Source organism: Nerophis lumbriciformis, linkage group LG01 (genome assembly GCF_033978685.3).
Source record: "Nerophis lumbriciformis linkage group LG01, RoL_Nlum_v2.1, whole genome shotgun sequence".
In the NCBI taxonomy this organism is placed as follows: Eukaryota; Metazoa; Chordata; class Actinopteri; order Syngnathiformes; family Syngnathidae; genus Nerophis; species Nerophis lumbriciformis.
This window is the reverse complement of record NC_084548.2, coordinates 65,653,498-65,670,608: the sequence shown is the minus strand read 5'-3', so window position 1 is coordinate 65,670,608 and position 17,111 is coordinate 65,653,498. Positions and strand designations below refer to the sequence as shown.

The 17,111-nt window shown below is 40.4% G+C and overlaps 1 protein-coding gene across 5 annotated transcripts in view; it reads left to right on the top strand.

Annotated features, from left to right (window-relative positions):
* Nucleotides 1-9,379: 9,379 nt before the first annotated feature.
* LOC133571850 (deoxyribonuclease-1-like 2) overlaps nt 9,380-17,111 on the top strand; it is a 55,022-nt gene continuing 47,290 nt past the window's right edge. For 4 of the 5 annotated variants that reach the window (XM_061924394.1, XM_061924388.1, XM_061924383.1 and 1 more), the window contains exon 1: nt 9,380-9,515. The gene's annotated coding sequence lies outside the window, so the exon portion shown is untranslated. The remainder of the gene's footprint in view (nt 9,516-17,111) is intronic. The other variant, XM_061924375.1, reaches the window with a different exon arrangement.

The following is a 17,111-nucleotide window of genomic DNA, read 5'->3' as shown; positions in this document are numbered from 1 at the left end:
TCCCATATATTTTCACATATCCACATCATCACTCCAAAACATACAATATAGTGCCCAATTAGACCTTATTTCACTGTCTTGTCTTTCTCAGGAATATTCACCTTTAACTTAATGCACCTTTTAGCAACATTCATTTAAGCACTTTACTTTCCTTCATATTCGTCTTCTTATAATAGCAACTTTAAGTTACTATACTTGAAGTGTTCATTGACCATTCCTGAGAGCTTAACTTATATAACCAAATCTTGTCATGTCTGTGTGATCATGTTTTGTTTTAGTCATGTTCGGTTTGGTTTTTGGACTTTTTGTGCACTTTTGTTTTGTTTTGTCACCATAGCAACCATTAGTTTTCACCTGTCACGTCACGCACCTGTTTCACGTTTCGAGTCACGCACCTGCTTTCACTAATCATGTCTATAGTATTTAAGTTCATTGTTTTCAGTTTGTCTTTCTGGTGACATCTCACATTTATGCTCTGTACATTCCTGACACTTGTTTTCATGTCCATCCTGCATGCTGCTACTTTTGTCCAAGTCAAGTAAGTTTTTGTTTATTAATGCTATAGTCTTTTGGTTTCATAGTTTGTTCTCCGCCACTGTGCGCGCTTTTCGTTTGTACTTTTTTTTAATATATTAAATAAATCATGTACTTACATTCCCGTCTCGCCCGAGCCAACTTTCCGTTGCATTCCGGAAAAGCAAACACCCAGGACCAAGTCATGACAAATCTGAACTAGGGCTGGGTGATATGGCCTTTTATTAAGATGACTTATCAAAACAACACTAAATTAAAGTGCATTTTTTTTGTACAGAATGCCACTACAATAGTTGAAAACAAATAAAGTGCACTTTTGTGCATGATGTCACAGATTTTTCAATAACTGTCAAATAAAAATGAGCTGCATAAAAAGAACTTAAATAGTGTATGTCCTTCGCTATGTGGTAGGTTACTGCGGACGTTATCTCCTTCTGTTGTTGACTATTTTTTTTATACGGTGTTGATGTGGAAATGGTTGCTTGGGCATTTTGTTGGGTGTTGCACCGAACGGATATGTTGACATGCGGCGTTTCAAGCACTCTTCATTCTCTAGCGGGTGACTTTTCAAATGATGCTACACATTAGCAGTGCCGCTACTTTTTGTAGCAACGCTTTTGCCGCATACTATATTTTCCGGATTATAAATCGCAGTTTTTTTCATAGTTTGGCCGGGGGTGCGATTTATACTCTGGAGCGATTTATGTGTGAAATTATTAACACATTACCGTAAAATATCAAATAATATTATTTATCTCATTCATGTAAGAGACTAGGCGTATATCAGCAATCGTCACACACACACACACGTCAACCAATAAAAATTTGTCGGGGGCGGGTCATGGCATAAGTGCATTGTGAAAAAAAAGATGCTGCCTGCTACTTTCGTACCTATGAAAATTGATCATTTCAACATTGGCGGTAACTTATAAAAACTGAGAAGGGCTGAACAAAAATGGCACCGAAAAGGAAATCATATACTGCAGGTTACAAGCTGGAAGTAATGAAATATGCAGCAGGAAACGGCAATCGAGCAGCAGAAAGAAAGTTTGGAGTAAGCGAGAAACTTTATGTTGATATACTGGGAGGTTATAGCAGTGTTTTTCAACCACTGTGCCGAGGTACAGTCTGGTGTGCCGTGGGAGATTATGCACTTTCACCTATTTAGGTTAAAAATATTTTTTGCAAACCAGTTATTATAATCTACAAATACTGTGCCGTTGTTGAGTGTCGATGCTGTAAAGAAAAACAGAATTCTGGACGACAGCAAAGACTTACAGCGTGTGGAGCAGAGACGGCGTCCACAAAGTACATCCGTACCAGTGACGTGCGGTGAGGTTGATGGCTGGTGAGGCACTGACTTCATCACAGTCAGAGTTACAAACATATGAACCCTAAAGAGTATCTTATTCACCATTTGATTGGCAGCAGTTAACGGGTTATGTTTAAAAGCTCATACCAGCATTCTTCCCTGCTTGGCACTAAGCATCAAGGGTTGGAATTGGGGATTAAATCACCAACAATTATTCCCGGGCGCGGCGCCGCTGCTGCCCACTGCTCCCCTCACCTCCCAGGGGGTGATCAAGGGATGGGTCAAATGCAGAGGACAAATTTCACCACACCTAGTGTGTGTGTGACAATCATTGGTACTTTAACTTAACTTTAACTTTACACATACAAACTGTAGCACACAAAAAAAATCACATTTAATTAAAAAAAACGTTATTATGGTCTTACCTTTACTTATAAGTGTGGGAACAGTGGTGTTCGTGTTGGAGGAGTTGTGAATGAATGAAATATGAAATCCGTGCTGCAGTCTGCAGGTGTACCTAATGTTGTGTCCCTGCAGTCGTTCACGGCTCCTCCGGCGCGAGCAATGTTGTTTTTGCACTTTTTGGCTTCTTGTTAAGTGACTTTTTTTGGGTGGATTCGGTCTTGCACGTGGAGGGTTTGGGTGTGGGCTTTGGTTGGTGTGGCGCTCCGGTCGGGGGTGCGTTCTGCGGCGGGGGGTGCATTAACCGGCACCAGGAGGCGGGATTACGCGAGCCTCAGCCAGTGCGTCTTCACAGCAGTTTTATGATCGCTCAGCACAATAAATACTTTACACACATACAGTTGTTGACAAAATACACTGTACATTATATACATCAGCTAACTAAACTATGGAAATGTATAATATAGTTCATATAGCAATACGGTCTCACTGCACAGCAGGCCAGCAGTTAGTCGAGTCCACAATCCATGGTGAGGCACAATTGAGTGACGTGCCTCAACTGGCTGCTGATCACCGCACCGTCTCTTCTCAGTATTTGAACGGCAAATGTGAAAATTCAGCGATTTTGAATAAAAATAATCTAAAACTGGTGAAGTTAAATGAAAAATAACTTTATAGTATAATCACTGAATACATATAACAATTTAATAGATTTTGTTTCTTTTTACATTTTTTTTCTTTCCATGATGGCAGGTGAGGCCCCGCCTCACCTGCCTCCAGTGACCGCACGTCACTGATCCGTACATGACATAACAATCAACAATGTCCACACAAAAAAAGATAGCAACATCTTAAATATTCTCGATTGCTAAAACAAAGCAGGTGCAGGGAGTAGCGCTCAAAGGAAGACATGAAACTGCAACCGGATAATACCATCAAAAAAAAAGGAAAAGCCACCAAAATAGGAGCGCAAGACAAGAACTAAAACATGACTACACACAGGAAAACAGCAAAAAACTCAAAATAAGTCACGGCGTGATGTGACAGGTCGTGACAGTACACCTACCGTATTTTTCGGACTATAAGTCACAGTTTTTTTTCATAGTTTGGCCGGGGGTGCGACTTATACTCAGGAGCGATTTATGTGTGAAATTATTAACACATTGCCGTAAAATATCAAATATTATTATTTAGCTCATTCCCGTAAGAGACTAGACGTATAAGATTTCATGTGATTTAGCGATTAGGAGTGACAGATTGTTTAGTAAACGTATAGCATGTTCTATATGTTATAGTTATTTGAATGACTCCTACCATAATATGTTACGTTAACATACCAGGCACGTTCTCAGTTGGTTATTTATGCCTCATATAACGTACACTTATATTCAGCCTGTTGTTCACTATTCTTTATTTATTTTAAATTGTCTTTCAAATGTCTATTCTTGGTGTTGGCTTTTATCAAATAAATTTCCCCAAAAAATGCGACTTATACTCCAGTGCGACTTATATATGTTTTTTTCCTTCTTTATTATGCATTTTTGGCCGGTGCGACTTATACTCCGGAGCGATTTATAATCCGAAAAATACGGTACTTGACATATTACGGTTGTCTGTTCAACATCTTCCCGCTTGAAGCCAAACCACCGCCAGACGATGGACTCCCTGCTGTTTTTCTTGGGAATTAATTCTTCCTTCATTTGTTACCAGATTCGCACCTTCTCTCTCTCTCGTATTACCACTCGCACCTCTCCGCTAGCACCACAGCTAACGTTACCCATGCCGATACCTGTCTGCTCCGCGAGAGCGAATGACGTTGCACGCGCGACAATATGTGACGTATGTAAGAAGGTGCGCTTGTTTTATGTCTCTGTGAGAAGGAGAGACAAGAAAGAGTGATAACAGCCTGTAGTGTAATGCCCGCAGCTAAAAGTAACTGCGTGAGAACGTATACTCGAATATCTAGTGATGGGTCCGGCAACACCGATTACATCGGCGTATGCGTCGAGCTCATAGAGCAAAACCCTGTGTAGGTGCGCGTACCGCTTTTAGAAAGTCACGTGACCGATCATGAGCTGTCTCGGTCACATGACCGATACGCGAACGGTGTCGCACTGACGCCTCCTCTGTGCCCTGTGAGCGGGTCTTTTCTACAGCCGGAGAAATAATAACTAAGAAGAGAAATCGTCTAAAATTTAATACGTTGGAAAAACTGTTTTTTTTTAAAATAAAAATGTGTAAAAAAAAAACACGTTGGGACACGTTGGGAAGACTATGTCTCCCGGCTGGCCTGGGAACGCCACAGGAAGAGCTGGACGAAGTGGCCGGGGAGAGGGAAGTCTGGGCTTCCCTGCTTAGGCTGCTGCCCCCGCGACCCGACCTCGGATAAGCGGAAGAAGATGGATGGTGTAAAAAAAAAAAAAAAATTCCCAGTCCATAAGCATCCTCATTCACAACACGTTCTCTTAGATTTCCATGTTATGATACATGTTCACATTATTTATTGACTGTATCTAAAAAAGATAAAAATATTTTTTTATTTAAATGAAGATATGAAATAATCCTAAATGAAATACAATGACTTGGTTTATATTATTGTATATACTAGGTCGGGGGTCGGCAACCCGCGGCTCTAGAGCCGCATGCGGCTCTTTAGCGCCGCCCTAGTGGCTCTCTGGAGCTTTTTCGAAAATGTATGAAAAAAGATGAGGGGAAAAAAATAAATTTTTTGTGTTAATATGGTTTCTGAAGGAGGACAAACATGACACAAACCTCCCCAATTGTTATAAAGCACACTGTTTGTATTAAACATGCTTCACTCATTCGAGTATTTGGCGAGCGCCGTTTTGTCCCACTAATTTTGGCGGTCCTTGAACTCACAGTATGTTTGTTTACACCAGGGGTCGGCAACCCAAAATGTTGAAAGAGCCATATTGGACCAAAAATACAAAAACAAATCTGTCTGGAGCCGCAAAAAATTTAAAGACATACTACATTCAGATAGTGTGTCATGGAATTAAGAGGACTTAAAGGAAACGAAATGACCTCAAATATAGCTACAAATGAGGCATAATGATGTAATATGTACATATAGCTAGCCTAAATAGCCTGTTAGCATCGATTAGCTTGCAGTCATGCAGTGACCAAATATGTCTGATTAGCACTCCACACAAGTCAATAACATCAACAAAACTCACCTTTCATGCACAACCTTAAAAGTTTGGTGGACAAAATGAGACAGAAAAAGAAGTGGCATAAGACACGTCCTAGAAAGTCGGATAAAGTTATACGTGTAAACAAACTACGGTGAGTTCAAGGACCGCCAAAATTAGTAGGACAAAACGGCGCTCACCAAATACTCGAATCAGTGAAGCATGTTTAATATAAACAGTGTGCTTTATAACAATTAGGGAGGTTTGTGTCATGTTTGTCCTCCTACAGAAACCATATTAAAACAAAAATAGATTTTTTTCCCCTCATCTTTTTCCATGTTTCATACATTTTTTGAAAAAGCTCCAGAGAGCCACTAGGGCGGCGCTAAAGAGCCGCATGCGGCTCTAGAGCCGCGGGTTGCCGACCCCTGGTTTACACGTATAACTTTCTAGGACGTGTTTTATGCTACTTCTTTTTCTGTCTCATTTTGTCCACCAAACTTTTAACGTTGTGCGTGAATGCACAAAGGTGAGTTTTGTTGATGTTATTGACTTGTGTGGAGTGCTAATCGGGCATATTTGGTCACTGCATGACTTCAAGTTAATCGATGCTAACATGCTATTTAGGCTAGCTATATGTACATATTACATCATTATGCCTCATTTGTAGGTATATTTGAGGTCATTTGGTTTCCTTTAAGTCCTCTTAATTCAATTTATATCTAATGACACACTATCTGTATGTAATATGGCTTTTAATTTTTTTTGCGGCTCCAGACTGATTTGTTTTTGTATTTTTGGTCCAATATGGCTCTTTCAACATTTTGGGTTGCCGACCCCTGTTCTAGGTCATAAAATCAGTGTCAGTTGAGTCGGTCCATAGGTTGCCTGTAGGGATTTTTAATGTCCAGCAGATGTCAGTATTTAGTGACACAGTATCAATACTGTTTTGCAATGACGCCTCATCAACCCATCACTAGGCTCCACCATCAGAACGTGTACTTAAAGTTATAATGATCACATGGATATCATTCAGTGAGTTGATTCGCCAAAACTAACCTGTGAAACGGGAGGAAAAATCCCACAGAACGTTCCAGTTGTTTCCAGACTGGTCGCCCTCATCAGGATAACAAGATCGAAGCTTCCGGTCTGCAGGTGATAGCATTCAATTGGGAAGAAACGCTCTACTGCCCCCTACTGACCAAGGTGAATACTGATAAATGTGGAATGACAGCTCCAAAAACGAATTCAAACCACAAAATAATCTAAATAAATCAACAGAAAAAATGTGACGCGTTATGGGTGGGTCACAAAAGCACAACCAAAAGAATAGCTTAGAGCAGTGTTTTTCAACCACTGTGCCGCGGGCGTGAGATACAGTCTGGTGTGCCTTTGATTGATTTTATTGATTGAGACTTTTATTAGTAGATTGCACATATTCCGTACAATTGACCCCTAAATGGTAACACCCCAATACATTTTTCAACTTGTTTAAGTCGGGGTCCAGTTATATTGATTCATGATACAGACATACTTGCCAACCCTCCCGGATTTTCCCGGAGACTCCCGAAATTCAGCACCTCTCCCGAAAACCTCCCGGGACAAATTTTCTCCCGAAAAACTCCCGAAATTCAGGCCGACCTGAGTGACGTGTTGACAACACACAACAACAGTGTCTACCGTAAAGCAGTTCGTCTGCCGTAAACAGCAATGTTGTGACACTTTTAAACAGGACAATACTGCCATCTACTGTACATGCATATGTGACCCACTCATAATGTGTCACATTTTTGTGTTGATTTATTTATTTTATTTTGTGGTTTGAATTCGTTTTTGGAGCTGTCATTACACATTTATCAGTATTCACATTGGTCAGTAGGGGGCAGTAGGGCGTTTCTTCCCAATTGAATGCTATCGCCTGCAGACCGGAAGTGTCTTGTCATTCTGATGAGCGCGACCAGTCTGTGAACAATTGAAACGTCCTGTGTGCTTTTTCCTCCTGTATAACAGGTTAGTTTTGGTGAATCAACTCACTGAATAATATCCATGTGATCTTTATAAGTTTAAGTACACATTCTGATGGTGGAGCCTAACTCTAAAGTGTTTGTGAGTTGTAGTTTGTAAATGAACACTGAAATTCAAGTATTTATTTTATTTATATACATATATATATATATATATATATATATATATATATATATATATATATATATATATATATATATATATATATAGCTAGAATTCACTGAAAGTCAAGTATTTCTTATATATATATATATATATATATATATATATATATATCTTAACCACGCCCCCCGACCACGCCCCCCCCCCCCCCCCCCTCCCGAAATCGGAGGTCTCAAGGTTGGCAAGTATGGATACAGATATATACTATCAAATATATACTAACATCATAATACAGTCATCACACAAGATAATCATCAGAGTATATACATTGAATTATTTACATTATTTACAATCCGGGGTGTGGGGTATGGAGGGGGGGGGGGGGGGGGGGGGTTAGGTTTGATTGGTATCAACACTTCTGTCATCAACAATCAGCATCATCAGAGAAATGGACATTGAAACAGTGTAGGTTTGACTTGGTAGGATATGTACAGCAAGATCAGAAAGCATAGCCGTGGGAGATTATCTAATTTCACCTATTTGGGTTAAAAAATATTGTTTGCAAACCAGTAATTATATTCTACAAATGATGTGTTGTTGTTGAGTGTCGGTGCTGTCTAGAGCTCGGCAGAGTAACCGTGTAATACTCTTCTGTATCAGTAGGTGGCAGCAGGTAGCTAATTGCTTTGTAGATGTCGGAAACAGCGGGAGGCAGCGTGTAGGTAAAAAGGTGTCTAATGCTTAAACCAAAAATAAACAAAATGTAAGTGCCCCTAAGAATTGATTGATTGCTTGATTGAAACTTTTATTAGTAGATTGCACAGTACAGTACATATACCGTATAGGGCTGCAACAACTAATCGATTAAATCGATTAAAATCGATTATAAAAAATAGTTGCCGATTAATTTAGTCATCGATTCGTTGGATCTATGCTGTGCGCATGCGCAGAGGCTTTTTTAAAAAAAAAAAAAATTAAATTTTTTTAATTTAATTTTTTTTAATAAACCTTTATTTATAAACTGCAACATTTACAAACAGCTGAGAAACAATAATCAAAATAAGTATGGTGCCAGTATGCTGTTTTTTCCCAATAAAATACTGGATAGGATAGAAATGTAGTTTGTCTCTTTTATCCGATTATTAATCGATTAATCAAAGTAATAATCGACAGATTAATCGATTATCAAATTAATCGTTAGTTGCAGCCCTAATTCCGTACAATTGACCACTAAATGGTAACACCCGAATAGGTTTTTCAACTTGTCCACGTTAATCAATTCAAGTCAAGAAAAGGCTTTGAAGCTTGTAGGGAAGGCTATGCAGAACGAAACTAAAACTGAACTGGCTGCAAAGTAAACAAAAACAGAATGCTGGACGACAGCAAAGACTTGCTGTGGAGCGAAGACGTCGTCCACAATGTACATCCGAACATGACATGACAAACAACAATGTCCCCACAAAGTACATGCGGGAAATATCGCTCAAAGGAAGACATGAAGCTGCTACAGGAAAATACCAAAAAAAGAGAAAAAGCCACCAAAATAGGAGCGCAAGACAAGAACTAAAACACTACACACAGGAAAACACCAAAAAAAACTCACGGCGTGATGAGACAGGTGGTGACAGTACACCTACTTTGAGACAAGAGCTACAGTGAAGTTGAATTCATATCCAACAATTGCGAGAACGACTTTTTATTGTCAATATCGGCTAATGAGTTTCGTTTTTTTATGATTTCTGCTGGTGGTGTGCCTCAGGATTTTTTTCAATGAAAAAAATGTGCCTTGGCTCATAAAAGGTTGACAAACGCTGGTGTAGAACTGTAGATAATGCGGCGCTGCTGCTAGGACATTTGTTAGCGTCTGGCAACCCTGCTAGTGGGCGGAGCCAGTAGGTGACAGTCAGGTACAGGTAGGAAGAAAAGCAGGGAAGAGAACCGCCACCTTGTTTCTTCGAATCAAGAACCAAGCCGAACTTTGGGCTCAGGTGAGAACCTGCTGTCACTTTGTGTTTTTTACTTTCACTTCGCGCCGTCTAGTTAGGTTGTTTCCTCATTCTTGTCGTCCACAGTCTTAGTTTTTCTTTTACTTGTTAGAGTGACTTATCCACCCCTTTTTAGGCGTGTACAATCCCCTCAAAGACACATATAAAGCGGCTAACTATTGTTAGCCTAAACAACAAATGGCGTTATGGTCATAGCTAAGTTAGCATGTTGCTAGCTAGCCCACACAGGAAGTGACTTGTTGAGGAATTTCAATCAAATGTCGCGCAAACTGGGCGGGTTCAAAGCGCAACTTTAACTTTGATTGACAGGTGCGGTTGCCATGGTAACCGGCGCACTTGTTCGAGGAGGCACATAAATAAAGTATTGGATAGAAACAACCATAGACTTCTTCTAAGGGTACGCAGCACGGAGCGCTACTGTCTAGTGGCGCTGACGAGACGCGGGGCCGCCATCTTGGAGTGGTGATCCGCTCCACTCAGTGCAATTCATTTGGCAGGAGCAATGAACTGTCAGCGCATTTAATTCATCTTAATACCACTGATTTTCCACGCGCTTTTTTGTCATACGTGTAGCTATGATAAAGGACACATGTTTTGGCGTGTTTTATTATTCATAGTTTGATTAACAGTCATAGAATAATCTTATATGCTTTAAGTGACCAGACATATCGAGATCAAAACTGGGAATATAATCCCAAAGAAGGGGGGAAAAAACGGTCAGCTATTTTTAAATTCAAGAACCAATATGATTAGGTTATATATACATGCGTATATCCTACATAAACAATGTATGAATACATTAGATATCTTATCATTATACAGGTAAAAGCCAGTAAATTAGAATATTTTGAAAAACTTGATTTATTTCAGTAATTGCATTCAAAAGGTGTAACTTGTACATTATATTTATTCATTGCACACAGACTGATGCATTCAAATGTTTATTTCATTTAATTTTGATGATTTGAAGTGGCAACAAATGAAAATCCAAAATTCCGTGTGTCACAAAATTAGAATATTACTTAAGGCTAATACAAAAAAGGGATTTTTATAAATGTTGGCCAACTGAAAAGTATGAAAATGAAAAATATGAGCATGTACAATACTCAATACTTGGTTGGAGCTCCTTTTGCCTCAATTACTGCGTTAATGCGGCATGGCATGGAGTCGATGAGTTTCTGGCACTGCTCAGGTGTTATGAGAGCCCAGGTTGCTCTGATAGTGGCCTTCAACTCTTCTGCGTTTTTGGGTCTGGCATTCTGTATCTTCCTTTTCACAATACCCCACAGATTTTCTATGGGGCTAAGGTCAGGGGAGTTGGCGGGCCAATTTAGAACAGAAATTCCATGGTCCGTAAACCAGGCACGGGTAGATTTTGCGCTGTGTGCAGGCGCCAAGTCCTGTTGGAACTTGAAATCTCCATCTCCATAGAGCAGGTCAGCAGCAGGAAGCATGAAGTGCTCTAAAACTTGCTGGTAGACGGCTGCGTTGACCCTGGATCTCAGGAAACAGAGTGGACCGACACCAGCAGATGACATGGCACCCCAAACCATCACCCAACCATGCAAATTTTGCATTTCCTTTGGAAATCGAGGTCCCAGAGTCTGGAGGAAGACAGGAGAGGCACAGGATCCACGTTGCCTGAAGTCTAGTGTAAAGTTTCCACCATCAGTGATGGTTTGGGGTGCCATGTCATCTGCTGGTGTCGGTCCACTCTGTTTCCTGAGATCCAGGGTCAACGCAGCCGTCTACCAGCAAGTTTTAGAGCACTTCATGCTTTCTGCTGCTGACCTGCTCTATGGAGATGGAGATTTCAAGTTCCAACAGGACTTGGCGCCTGCACACAGCGCAAAATCTACCCGTGCCTGGTTTACGGACCATGGTATTTCTGTTCTAAATTGGCCTGCCAACTCCCCTGACCTTAGCCCCATAGAAAATCTGTGGGGTATTGTGAAAAGGAAGATGCAGAATGCCAGACCCAAAAACGCAGAAGAGTTGAAGGCCACTATCAGAGAACCTGGGCTCTCATAACACCTGAGCAGTGCCAGAAACTCATCGACTCCATGCCACGCCGCATTAACGCAGTAATTGAGGCAAAAGGAGCTCCAACCAAGTATTGAGTATTGTACATGCTCATATTTTTCATTTTCATACTTTTCAGTTGGCCAACATTTCTAAAAATCCCTTTATTGTATTAGCCTTAAGTAATATTCTAATTTTGTGACACACGGAATTTTGGATTTTCATTTGTTGCCACTTCAAATCATCAAAATTAAATGAAATAAACATTTGAATGCATCAGTCTGTGTGCAATGAATAAATATAATGTACAAGTTACACCTTTTGAATGCAATTACTGAAATAAATCAAGTTTTTCAAAATATTCTAATTTACTGGCTTTTACCTGTATATCTTAGGGACATATAGACTGTATCTCTGTTGCTGCTGCAGCAGCAGAGAGTTTATTCTGTCTTGACACTTTGTATTGATATTTTGTATTACATTCTTCCCTTAAATCAGGCCTGGGCAATTATTTTGACTCGGGGGCCGAATTTAGAGAAAGAAATGTGTCTGGGGGCCGGTATATCTATTTTTAGGAATACTAATACAAAACCTCACAATAATGTCTGATTGAATGCTAAAAACGTTATGACAGACCGACTTAAAAAATGTAATGTAATTTTACACTTTTCTATGAAGGATAAAACACTGAATATTGACAATATATGAACCTCACACCCCCTCTCTATCGACATATTTTACAATCAAACGAAACGTAACAAAAATGCAACAAACAGCGAAATTTGAATGCGAAGGGTAAAAAGAAATCCACCTACAATCTGATGTATCATTAAGCTTTAGAACTTTGTTGTAAAAATCCCCTTCCGCGTCTGTCCCTGACACCCGCATTTCAGGCTGACACTCTGTGGAAACGCTCCCCACCCACACTGCTTGGTGCCTCGTCTGAGCTGCTGTGACTTAGATTACCATAGTAACTAATTAAATTACCATAGTAACTAGTATATCATGCAAAAGCGCAGATTCCAACCATTGAAATAATTTGTATGGTTCAAGACTTACGGCCATTTGAAAACATCCTTGAACATCATAATGGCTGCTACAGTTTCCATCTTAAAGATCTAAAAAAAATATTTGGGAATGTCCGGCGGGCCAGATTGAAAAGCTTAACGGGCCGCATGTGGCACCCCGGGCCTTAATTTGCCCAGGTCTGCCTTAAATGATAATGTTTACAGTGATTGTTTTATTTGTATTTTTTATGTATGTCGTTTTGGATAAAAGCGTCTGCCAAATACTTAAACATATATAAACACCTGAAAGTCTTTATATCAGATAAAACCACCAATCTGTTTCACTGGATTCAGAATAAAACCAAATTCTGTCTTACCCAACAATGTTAGTATTTGAATATTGTTACTTGAAGACATATTCCTGGTTACAATTATATTGTTAAGAGAGTATTGTCTTATACTTTGCCTAAAATGAGAATGCATCGTAATCAGTGGCGGCTGGTGAATTTTGTTTTAGGTGGGGCAGAAAGTTTGTAAACCAAACCCCTGTAGGGGCGTCATCCCCCCCCAGAAGATTTCTTTGTGATTTTCACATACAAATGAAGCATTCTGGTGCATTCTGACAAAATAATGAAGACAAAATAGAACATTTCATAGGTTTGCAGAGAACTATATACAACTCTCAACTTCTCAACTCTATGGTATTATTCTTTTCACAAAATACAACCAATAGTACGTTAATGTTAAATCTTACTTGTGAAAAGTAATCCCCCGATTACTGTTTTCAACAGTCCGCTCGTTTGAGCAGGAAAACGCTGAACACCATCTTTGTTTTCTACTTGTCAACTGTCAGTTTAGGCTGCTCGCCGGCTCCTCATCACCACTTCAAGATGGCGGCTGAATTCCTCACGTCACAGCAGCCAATGCCGCGTCTTTTTATAAGATGTCTAAGGAAACAACGCCTTGGTGAAATAACTTTATTTGTTAAACGGACAGGAAGTCGGTGTGGTCACGTGATAGATGCGACACATTACCAAGTGGAACTTTATTGTGAAATTTGTTTCATGGTGCATTTGCATTGCATTGTTGCACGTTGTTGTTCTATTTGATAATTGTCTATATTGAAATGGAACATCTAATGTGCCAAACGAGTCATATTTTCCTTCATTTTGTTTGAAGTAACAATGTTTCCTATGATATTAACAAATGAAAATATTAATGGTTTGGTTAAGAAGTCTTAAACAAGGGCTTGCAGATGTACTGCGGGGAAGTGGTGGGTTGTGTAGGTCAGTGTTTTTCAACCTTTTTTGAAATCCGGAGGCACACTCAGCAGCTGATATTGACAAGAAAAAGTCGCTCTCACAAGTGTTGGATATGAATTCAAACTTTAACCAAGCATGCATCACTACAGCTCTTGTCTCTAAGTACTGTCACCACCTGTCACATCACACCGTGACTTATTTGGAGTTTTTAGGTGTCTTCCTCTGTGTAATGTTTTAGTTCTTGTCTTGCGCCGCTATTTTGGTGACGTTTCCTGTTTTGTTGGTATTGTCCTGTAGAAGTTTCATGTCTTCCTTAAGCGCTATTCCCCGCACAAGCTTTGTTTTAGCAATCAAGACTATTTAAGTTGTCGCTGTCCTTCTTTGTGTGGACATTGTTGATTGTCATGTCATGTTCGGATGTACTTTGTGGACGCCGTCTGCTCCACACGCTGTAAGTCTTTGCTGTCGTCCAGCATTCTGTTTTTGTTTACTTTGCAGCCAGTTCAGTTTTAGTTTTGTTTTGCATAGCCTTCCCTAAGCTTCAATGCCTTTTCTTAGCGGCACTCGCCTTTTGTTGATTTTTGGTTTAAGCATTAGATACCTTTTTACCTGCACACTGCCTCCCGCTGTCGTCGAGTATTACATGGTTACTCTGCCGAGCTCGAGACAGCAACGACACTCAAAAACGGCACATTTTCGGGTTATAATTACTAGTTTGCAAAGAATATTTGTAACCCAAATAGGTGAAATGACATCATCTGCCACGGCACACCAGACAGTATGTCACGGCACAGTGGTTGAAAAACACTGGTGTAGGTTATGCAAATACATCTTTTGAATGCGGAATTAATCCAGGAGAATTTAACACGGTACCTACAGGACTAGGGATGGGTACCGTTCACACTTGAACCGATATGGTACCTGGGACTCGACACCCGTACGCAATGGTACTATTTTTTTGTACTTTTGTGTGTATTAATAAATATTACTTGTTTTGATAATGAAAATCTAATTTTTTATTGCACCATTTAAAAATGAGCTAACTATGATAACTGCTGTCTAGTTGTTGTTTTATTACAACATTTCGCAGGCTAAGTGGGGAGGAGTATATTTACAGCTATAATTCACCAAGTCAAGTATTTCATATATCCATCCATCCATCCATCTTCTTCCGCTTATCCGAGGTCAGGTCGCGGGGGCAGCAGCCTAAGCAGGGAAGCCCAGACTTCCCTCTCCCCAGCCACTTCGTCCAGCTCCTCCCGGGGGATCCCGAGGCGTTCCCAGGCCAGCCGGGAGACATAGTCTTCCCAACGTGTCCTGGGTCTTCCTCGTGGCCTCCTACCGGTCGGACATGCCCTAAACACCTCCTTAGGGAGGCGCTCGGCTGGCATCCTGACCAGATGCCCGAACCACCTCATCTGGCTCCTCTCGATGTGGAGGAGCAGCGGCTTTACTTTGATCTTGTCCTTTCGGTCATAACCCAAAGCTCATGACCATAGGTGAGGATGGGAACGTAGATCGACCGGTAAATTGAGAGCTTTGCCTTCCGGCTCAGCTCCTTCTTCACCACAACGGATCGATACAGCGTCCGCATTACTGAAGACGCCGCACCGATCCGCCTGTCGATCTCACGATCCACTCTTCCCTCACTCGTGAACAAGACTCCGAGGTACTTGAACTCCTCCACTTGGGGCAAGATCTCCTCCCCAACCCGGAGATGGCACTCCACCCTTTTCCGGGCGAGAACCATGGACTCGGACTTGGAGGTGCTGATTCTCATCCCAGTCGCTTCACACTCAGCTGCGAACCGATCCAGTGAGAGCTGAAGATCCTGGCCAGATGAAGCCATCAGGACCAAATCATCTGCAAAAAGCAGAGACCTAATCCTGCAGCCACCAAACCGGATCCCCTCAACGCCTTGACTGCGCCTAGAAATTCTGTCCATAAAAGTTATGAACAGAATCGGTGACAAAGGGCAGCCTTGGCGGAGTCCAACCCTCACCGGAAACGTGTCCGACTTACTGCCGGCAATGCGAACCAAGCTCTGACACTGATCATACAGGGAGCGGACCGCCACAATCAGACAGTCCGAAACCCCATACTCTCTGAGCACTCCCCACAGGACTTCCCGAGGGACACGGTCGAATGCCTTCTCCAAGTCCACAAAGCACATGTAGACTGGTTGGGCAAACTGCCATGCACCCTCAAGGACCCTGCCGAGAGTATAGAGCTGGTCCACAGTTCCACGACCAGGACGAAAACCACACTGTTCCTCCTGAATCCGAGGTTCGACTATCCGGCGTAGCCTCCTCTCCAGTACACCTGAATAGACCTTACCGGGAAGGCTGAGGAGTGTGATCCCACGATAGTTAGAACACACCCTCCGGTTCCCCTTTTTAAAGAGAGGAACCACCACCCCGGTCTGCCAATCCAGAGGTACTGCCCCCGATGTCCACGCGATGCTGCAGAGTCTTGTCAACCAAGACAGCCCTACAGCATCCAGAGCCTTAAGGAACTCCGGGCGGATCTCATCCACCCCCGGGGCCTTGCCACCGAGGAGCTTTTTAACTACCTCAGCAACCTCAGCCCCCCAGTATTTCATATATATATATATATATATATATATATATATATATATATATATATATATATATATATATATATATATATATATATGTATGTGTATGTAAAAGAAATATATATTTATAGCTAGAATTTACTGAAAGTCAAGTATTTATTTTATATATATATATATATATATATATATATATATATATATATATATATATATATATATATATATATATATATATATATGTAAAAGAAATATATATTTATAGCTAGAATTCACTGAAAGTCAAGTATTTCTTTTATATATATATATATATATATGTATATGTAAAAGAAATATATATTTATAGCTAGAATTCACTGAAAATCAAGTATTTCTTTTATATATATATATATATATATATATATATAAAATAAATACTTTCAGTGAATTCTAGCTATAAATATATATTTCTTTTATTGTATGTGTATATATATATATATATGTATGTGTGTATATATATATATATATATATATATATAAAAGAAATACTTGAATTTCAGTGTTCATTTATTTACACATATACTTGTTGAGTTAAGGGTTCAATTGTCCATCCTTGTTCTATTCTCTGTCACTATTTTTCTAATCATGCTGAACACCCTCTCTGATGATGCATTGATGTGTGGCACGCACAAAAGTGCTTTCATCAAATGCACTAGATGGCAGTATTGTCCTG